General features: G+C 38.2%; 1 pseudogene; it reads right to left on the reverse strand.

The window, feature by feature from the left end:
• Positions 1-3,212: 3,212 nt before the first annotated feature.
• On the reverse strand, positions 3,213-8,808 carry LOC149849047 (uncharacterized; annotated as a pseudogene).
• Between the last annotated feature and the right edge of the window lie 624 nt (positions 8,809-9,432).

Below are 9,432 nucleotides of genomic sequence, written 5' to 3' on the forward strand. Positions count from 1 at the left end.
CCAGAATCACCCCCATGGAAGATCCGAATCTTCTGCTAAAAATCATTGTGGATTCAACATGGAATCTATTAATTATGTGGAAATTTTGAGATTTTTATCAGTAAATTTAACCTTTGTCAAAAATCGATTTTCCCAGACCTTTGGGAAAATCTCGATTTTCCTTTGTCAGGGTATAGACAGACCTTAACGTGCTGTGTTCGCTCAACCCGTAGCTCATCCGCAAAAGCTTTCAACATAAAAGTTGTTCCCAACCCATTTTCCTGTCATTTCCCAAAATTTGGAGATTTTTGAGATTATCTCAGTATTTTTCCCAAAATTTTCTTTTCTGTCTGATAGATTCCAATATCCAGAAATTCCAAAGATTTGGGTCTCTGATAACAGTGTGCCCTTTTCGAAAACGTAACCCGAATCCCAATGACATGAAAAGATAAAATTTTACTCTTTCTTTAAGGGACATGTTCCCACAATTTTAGCCTTTTTCCCATCTGTCTGCTAGTTTTCCCACATTTTCTCTCGAAACCTGTCTGTTTGCCTTAAATCCAAGAGTCGTCGGATTCCGATCCGACTTGCCGGAGCTGTACAGCTCCGACAATAGGTCAAAACTAGAAAGTGTAAAAATAAACAATCTTTGTCTAACTGTCCTCTATCACCCCATAAAATTTGTAAAATTTTTATGGAACTTTGATATCCTAAATCCCCTTTAGAATCAACATTTTAGGAAATTTTTTGATTTTCTTAGGATTTTAGCTATTTTCTATATTAAGAAAATACAAAAAAATAGATTTTCGAGCTCCATTCTGTTTTTAGGGTTAGTATAGGTGTCCATTCCTAATTTGGCTCAAATCCAAGTTCATTTGCTTTATATGTTAGTTTATCTTTAAATTCAGAAGTGAAAATCAGGCAAAAATCAGGTTAAATTTGATATTTTATGATATTTTTTGCTATTTTGGGGTTTTATTCATGTAAATAAGCATGTCATATCATATTAGGGTTAATTTCAATCTCATTTGCATTTCAATTTCTCATTTTTACAAAATTTATTTCAGAAAACCCTGGTTTTAAGGCCATAGTCTTGTTATCATGGGCATTTTGGTCATTTTGATCACAATTTTGAAATTCCAAACTCTAATTCTTTAAATTTTCATGCATATCATCATATTGCATCATATTATGTTTTATTTATTTCATTTGATTTTCAAAAATCCAAAATTTACAAAAACTCTTTCAGAAAATCCTGATTTCATGGTTAATAGGGTCATTTTGGTCATTTTGACCCCAATTTCGAATTTCTAAGTTTATTTCAAAACTTATTCATTATTTCTTATGTTTATATCAAAGGAGGTATGAATTTGGGTTTATATCTGAATAATATTCGATAATTTCCAATATTTTCGGATAAATTCAGAAAAACCTACATTTGTATGCTAACATTGTTTTCTAGTTTTGTAGGAACATTCAAGAAGAAGATTTTATTTTCTTATTTCATTTCAAATTCAATATAATATCAAATGTAATAATTTGGAATAAGAGTTACATTTCTGCTTAGAATAGGACTGCATTGCATATAGTTTAATTTCAGTAAAATTTCAATATCTGATGTATGATTCATGTGCATTTATTTCAAAATCACTATGGTTAACACGAATGACACTTGCACAAGCTCTTATGGAGTTTATAAACTTGGTGAGATTCGTATTTATGGCCATAGTCAGAATACGAAGAAAACCAAGATTTATGATCTTCATATTAGCCACATTCAACACACACTCTTAGGCTAACTTCAAAAATGCATTGCATTTTTCAAAGTTTCAAAAGGATTTCCCAATTCCTCAATTGAAATTCCCTTTCAAATTCATATTCATTTATTCATATCATTCAAATTGCATTATTTTCAAATTCATTTTCCAATTTCAATTTAAAAAAAAAATCAATTTTCTCAAGGATTTACCAAGGCTTTCTCAGGATTTGATTTTCTCAGAATCCTAAGTTTTCAAATGACATTTCAAAGCATTTCCCAAGTTCAAATCAAGAATTTGCAATGTTTTAAAATTCTCAAATTTCAAAATCCCAAGTTTTCAGAAATCGATTTTCTCAGGGTTCCCATTTTCTGAGAATCCATTTTCCATTTCAAAAAAATCATTTTCCAATGAACTTCCTCATTTTCTCAAGATTCTCAAATCTATTTCCTCAGAAAAGCAATCCAAATCTCAAAAATCGATTTTCCCAAGATTCAAGTTTTCTTGAGAATTTATTTTCCAATCCAATTTCTAATTTCCAATGAAATTCAATGATTTTCCCAAGAATTCCAACTTTAAGCACTTTTCCCAATCATTTTTCAAGCATATTTCAACTTTTCAAGCAAACATCATCCTTTCAAAACTTGCATCTTTTCAAAATTCCATAGCACAAGTCTGATTCTCTGTGCATTCTAGGAAAATAGAGCATACTTTAGATAATTTAACTTAGTCAAAGCACACATTTGATCCTTTGTTCAATTACCCCTGGTAAAGGTGCAAGGAACGGTTGAACCTCGTACCGACAGGCGAATCCCATTCCACAGAATTTTCCTGCAAATTTTCAAAATGGAGGCGAGTAATTTTCAAAACCATTTTCAAAACTTTGGTCGAGTTTGACTCGCAAAATTCGTTTCTCTCTCGCAAGAGAGGGGGAGAATTTTGCGATGATAACACTAAACTAAACTGAAATCTAAAATCTCGCTAGACTTCAACCAGACACACACTAGCCGATTGACTCAACGTGACACCAATATAAGACACGAACAAAAACCCAACATGAAATTAAACTAAATTAAACTTTAAATTACTTGAACCAATATCTGATTAACACACTATGCTGCCAAAAAAAATCAGAAACCAGAAAATGAGAAAATGCTAAAATCGGCTAGAATAGATCTAGCCGATTTTAGCTTTTGGCTAAAACAATTTTTCAGATCAAGGATTAATGACAACCCTAGGACCAGACCCAACTTTCAAACACAACCAAGACTCAATTAATGACAGTGATTTTGCTGCCAAAGAAAGAGAAAATCAGAAAGGGGTGGAGGTTAGAGAGGCACGCAATGGGTAGACACGATTTTATCTAAAAGAAAGAGAAGGGAAAGACCTACCTCAAGGGAGATCCGACGAATGTGGAGGTGGAAAGAGAGGCTGATGCTCAGGATTCACGCTGCTGAACTTGTTTATGGGCTGCTTTCAAGACCATGTGACTGCTCCAAATGCAAGATTTACACCCAATAGAGGCACCGAAGGATAGAAGGTAAACAGAGTCACACTCGGGTGGAAAAGAAGATCGGTGAGGTAGAACCGATCCTTCCTAGTGTCGTAGACAACACTCCAGCTAGGAATAGCTCCTCTTTGGTCTGCAACACCTGCAAAAATAGCCAGAACACGTTAATCTCTAAAGACACTATGAAGGGGAAGAAATTGAAGGAGTTAGAAAATGAAATGCATAAGGCAAAAGGTGGCATGAAGAGGGAGGCGTGGAGGAGGAAGAAAGCTTCAGCTGGGCGCAAATCTCTATGCAAAAAACGTCTAGGGTTTTCAGAAAAAATGGTTTTATGCTTTCGCTCAAGTTTCCAAAATTTCAAAAGAGGTTTAAAATAGAAAATTTTGCTCTGCGCCTCTTTTGGGAGGGGTTTTCTGAAAACATTTTCTAAGTGGGTTTTAGATCACATGTGAGATGGATTATGATGTTTTAAGAACTGATCCAAGGCCCAAGATGGTCTATTTGGGTCGGATCTGGATCCGAATTACCTTAAAGTCCGTGCCCAAGCACTAAAATTGCAATATCTCACTCAATTTAACTCCAATTTACTTGAAATTTGAACCAAGACTCCATTATGTCAAAATGCATCCAATCATGGGTTCTAAACCTTAAAATCACATAAAAATGCATGAATATAATAATAACATGATGTGCATTTCATGCATCATCAAATACCCCCATGCTTGAATGTTTGTTAGTCCCTTAACAAACAACTAACTGAGTTATGAACTTGGAAAAATAAACAACTATGCACTCAACAATTAAAATTCTAACTCAATTTCGTAGGAATCACGGTTGCATTTAGCTCATACAACAAGCCCTTTAAACCCCTGGGTTACCCCAGTGGACGAGTAAGGTCTCATGAGGGTTTGCAGAGATGCTACCCATAAACATCAATGTCATGGAAGAATGATTTTTCAAAAATATTAAGCAATTAAGAAATTAGTTCAAGCAAATATTTCATGTAATGTACACTCTCATAACAAATTTAGAATTCTTATGCCACCACAGTAAAAACCTTTTTCTTTCACTTTTCTAAACTTGTAATTATCTATGATTTTCCTCAGAAAGTCAAGTATTATCATGTTATTATCCATTTATCCTCACTTGTATATTTTCTGCACAGTATTTCACAATTATTCCTAAGCAATGAATTTTCCTCATTAAGCTCATTTTTTTCTTTTGATTTTCAAATTTTCACCCTTTTTCAATTCCTCTCACTTGAGCATTCTTTTCATTTGAGCACTATTTTAAATATCTAGTTTCGTGACCCGTGTAACGAGCTTTGGGTCAGTGACTCCTAGGCCAGACGACCTTAGGGCACCAGATACAGAGTATCTCTCGGACTTAATTGCTCGAGTCACTAGACATTTTATTTTAATAGTTTACATATAGTCTTCTTCTCATCTTGTGCAATGTCTCTATCTCTTAGGCTTTCTATGAAGTTCATGTAACAAGCTTTCGAATCGGTGGCTCCCAAACCAGATGGCTTTGGGGCACCAGGTGTAGAACACCCTTCAGACTCTACTTACTCGAACCAAATAAGCCACAAATATCGACTAGACAAGAAGATGATCTCCTTCGTTATTCGTTTCGTCAAAAGACTGAAACACTTCAACTTGTGTCTGAGTTCCACTACTGGGAATCGCGAAGACATCAACAACTAAACATAGCTCTTTTCTTTTAGGCTCATATTTCTAAACATCTTTCAATTGCTTAGTTCTTCCACAAAACATACTGTGCATACTTATACTAAAGTGATTCAAAACTTTCTAACATTCAAATACTATCTTTTCTTTGAATTTTCTCATAAATAACTACTCTTTTTGAATCAGATCAGAAGGAAAATTTTACATGGGGCTTAAAAAATTCTAAATTGTTAGATTATGCAAAAACAATCATATATGCTACAAACTTGTTCTTAATGACCTAATTTTATGAGTTTTTAGCTACCTGATTTTTTTTTTAATTTTAGTGTGCATCTAAACCCCCCCCCCCCAATGCTTGAATGACACTGTCCCTAGTGGCATACAAAATATGTAACCATGCAATGCAAATGCACACTAAAGATCAATAAACTAAATACGGGAAAAAGGATAGATACAACCTGATATGTGTCGGGCTTCTGAAGTTGATTTGGTCTGCTCTGAAGGTTGTGCCCTGCACCTGGTAACTAATCCTCACACGTTGAATATTAGATAAACCTGCATGAATAAGAACAAGTGTAAGTTCATATGAAATACAATGACTGAATAAAAGCAAATGCTAAAACTGAAAAACAAAACTAATTCTACTATCTACATATGATACATTCCTCTGCTCAGATTCTATTCCTTCGTGAGATCCCAGACCTCACACTCACCAGCTCGTAAGGTATCTGATATGTAGGGCTTCAGTCTTTGCCCATTTACCTTGAATGTGTCGCCGGTCTGTGAGTCAAATAATGTCACTGCCCCGTGCGGGAATACTTCTCTCACAATATAAAGTCCATCCCATCTTGACCTTAATTTATCTGGGAATAGATGCAAACGAGAATTGAACAACCAAACTTTCTGATCTGGCTCAAACACTTTTTTGATAATATGTTTATCATGAAAGGCCTTAGTGCGAGCTTTATATAACTTGACATTCTCATATGCATCATTCCTGAGCTCTTCTAACTCGGTGAGTTGCAATGATTGCGCTTTGCCAGCCTGGGTGAGGTCAAAATTAAACTTCTTGATTGCCCAATATGCTCTGTGTTCCAGCTTGACAGGGAGGTGGCATGCTTTCCCAAAAACAAGACGATACAGGGACATGCCAATGAGAGTTTTAAATGCAATCCTATATGCCCAAAGAGCATCATCTAAGCACTGAGACCAATCCTTGCGATCCGGATGAACTGTCTTTTCTAAAATCCGCTTGATTTCTCTATTAGAAACCTCGACCTGTCCACTGGTCTGCGGATGATAAGGAGTGGTAACCCGATGATTGACATAATACTTTCTCAGAAGAGAAGCTATCTGTACATTCCTGAAATGCTTGCCACCATCACTTATCATCGCACGTGGCACACCAAAACGACTGAAAATATTGTGCTTAATGAACTTAAGCACAACTCTATGGTCATTGGTCTTGGTTGCCACAACCTCGACCCATTTGGACACATAATCAACCGCCACTAAGATATATAAATTGCCGAATGATGGCGGAAATGGGCCCATAAAATCTATGCCCCAAACATCGAAAATCTCAAGAATCAAAATCGGTAGCAAGGGCATCATGTCCCTCTTAGACATGTTCCCAGTCTGCTGACAATGAATGCATTTCCTGCAGAACTCATGTGCATCTCTGTGGAGTGTGGGCCAAAAAGTTCAGACTGCAAAACCTTTGCAGCTGTCTTTCTACTACTAAAATGCCCTCCACAAGCTAATGAATGACAAAAACTGAGGATGGACTCATACTCCTCCTCCGGAACGCATCTTCTGATGATCTGGTCTGCACAATATTTGAACAACTCTGGCTCATCCCAATAATATTGTCTCACCTATGATAAGAATCGCTCTCGCTCATTCTTATTCCAATGCTCCGGGATCTGCCTTGAAACCAGATAGTTCACAATATCTGCAAACCAGGGTAACTGCGATGTTCCAACTGCCATAATCTGCTCATCGGGAAAAGAATCACTGATTGGTCTATGATCCTGAGTGGTCTCCACAATTAGTCTAGAGAAATGGTCTGCTACTGTGTTCTCACTTCCCTTCTTATCTCGAATCTCGAGATCAAACTCCTGTAGTAGGACCCATTGGATGAGTCTCAGTTTGGTGTCTTTCTTACTAAGAAGGTACTTCAATGCAACGTGATCAGAATAGACAACCACTTTCGAACCGAGAAGATAGGACCTAAACTTATCCAAAGCGAATACTACTGAGAGTAGTTCCTTCTCTGTCGTGGTATAGTTCATTTGAGCATCAGACAAAGTTTTGCTCGCATAGTATATCACATAGGGCTTCTTGTCAATCCTTTATCCTAAAATGGCCCCCATAGCATAGTCGGAAGCATCACACATAATCTTGAATGGAAACATCCAATTCAGAGGTCTCAAAATGGGTGCAGTGGTCAAGGCTTCTTTGAGTATCTCAAAGGCCTTCATACACTCATCACTAAACTCAAAGGGCTGATCCTTTTCCAATAATGAGCATAGCGGTCGAGAGATTTTGCTAAAATCCTTGATGAATCGCCTGTAAAATTTGGCATGCCCTAAGAATGACCGAATCTGCCTAATAGTGGTGGGTGGAGTCAATCGTGAAATAGACTCAACCTTCGCTCTATCAACCTCTATCCCTCTTTTGGACACGATGTGTCCAAGCACAATCCCCTCTTGGACCATAAAATGACTCTTTTTCTAACTCAAAACCAGGTTTGTCTCCATACACCTACTCAGTACTCGAGTAAGTTTCTGGAGGCAATCCTCAAAGGAAGAGCCATACACCGAAAAATCATCCATGAAAACTTCCATGACATCAACTACCATGTTAGAGAAGATAGCTAACATGCACCTCTGAAAAGTTGTCGGGGCATTGCAGAGCCCAAATGGCATACGTCTAAATGCAAAGGTGCCATACAGACAGGTAAATGTGGTTTTCTTCTGGTCGTCAGGATAGACAACTACTTGATTATATCCAGAATATCCGTCCAAGAAACAGTAGTAGCTCTGTCCTGCAAGTCTTTCCAAAATCTGGTCAATGAATGGCAACAGGAAGTGATCCTTTCGTGTTGCTGCATTCAGCTTCCTATAATCAATACAGACTCGCCACCCTGTGGTGGTCCTCATCGGAATGCTTTCCCCCTTTTCATTTTCCACAACAGTGAGTCCAGATTTCTTCGGCACAACCTGAATCGGACTGACCCACTGGCTATCAGAAATGGGGTATATGATCCCAGAATCCAACCACTTGACCACCTTATTTTTCGCCACCTCTTTCATGTTAGGATTTAATCTTCTCTGCATGCCACGCACCGGCTTGGCTTCTTCATCACAATGAATTTGATGCATGCAGAATAAAGGATCAATCCCTTTCAAATCAGCAACCCCCAGCCAATCGCTGCCTTGTGCTCTCGCAAAATGTCTAGCAGTCTCTGCTCCTGCTCCTCTGTGAGCAGTGACGAGATGATCACAGGCAGAGTCTCACCAACTTCGAGATATGCATACTTGAGTGAATCCGGTAAGTGTTTCAGCTCAAGTTGTAGGGGAGACTCTATTGAAGATTTGGCTGGGGTCTCAGCAAGTGGTGGGAGAGGCTCAATGCTCCCTCTCCAAGGAGGGTATCCTGACGAAACTACTGACACATCTACACTAACTCTACAACTATCATCTCCTGTATGATACAAATCAAGGGAATCCTCTGTCATATACAACTCTGGCTGTGCTTCTACTAAATCCTGTGCTATGTCAACCTGAAAGCGCTCCATATCTCCCACTGGACCCATCGCAGCATTGAAAATGTTCAGCCTGACCTTTTGATTGCCGAATGACAAGTCCATAGCTCCGGTTCTACAATTGATGCAAGCATTGGCAGTCGCCAAGAATGGTCTGCCCAGAATGATCAGAGTCTGGTGCTGGCTATCAACTCCTTCCATATCAAGGATAATGAAATTGTCTGGAAAGTAAAACTCATTCACTTTAACTAGCACGTCTTCCAAGACACCTCTCGGTACCTTGACAGAACGATCTACTAGCTGGAGTGTAATCGGGGTTGATCTCATTTCTCCTAGCCCAAATGAATCATAGAAATATCCAGGTAGAATGTTCACGTTTGCTCCAAGGCCGAGCAAAGCGCGTTCTACGCGGATGTTTCCTATGGTACATGCAATGATCGGGGCTCCAGGGTCCTTGAGCTTTGGTGGAGTCTGGTGCTGAATCACTGAACTCACCTGCTCAGTCAGATGGACCTTGGTAGGAACTCTTCCTCTAGATTTTCTCTTCTGGGTACACAGTTCCTTCAGGAATTTGGCATAAGCTGGCACCTGCTGAACGACATCAAGCAAAGGCAGGTTGATATGTACATGCTTGAATATCTCAAGCATGTCCTGAACCTTCGTGCTTTGCTTTCCTCTGCTCACGGGAGATTCTAACGCTTTGGGATAGGGTGGTTTAGGGATATACAT

The sequence above is a fragment of the Nuphar pumila genome, chromosome 1 (assembly GCF_984573655.1).
Source record: "Nuphar pumila chromosome 1, dmNupPumi1.hap1.1, whole genome shotgun sequence".
In the NCBI taxonomy this organism is placed as follows: Eukaryota; Viridiplantae; Streptophyta; class Magnoliopsida; order Nymphaeales; family Nymphaeaceae; genus Nuphar; species Nuphar pumila.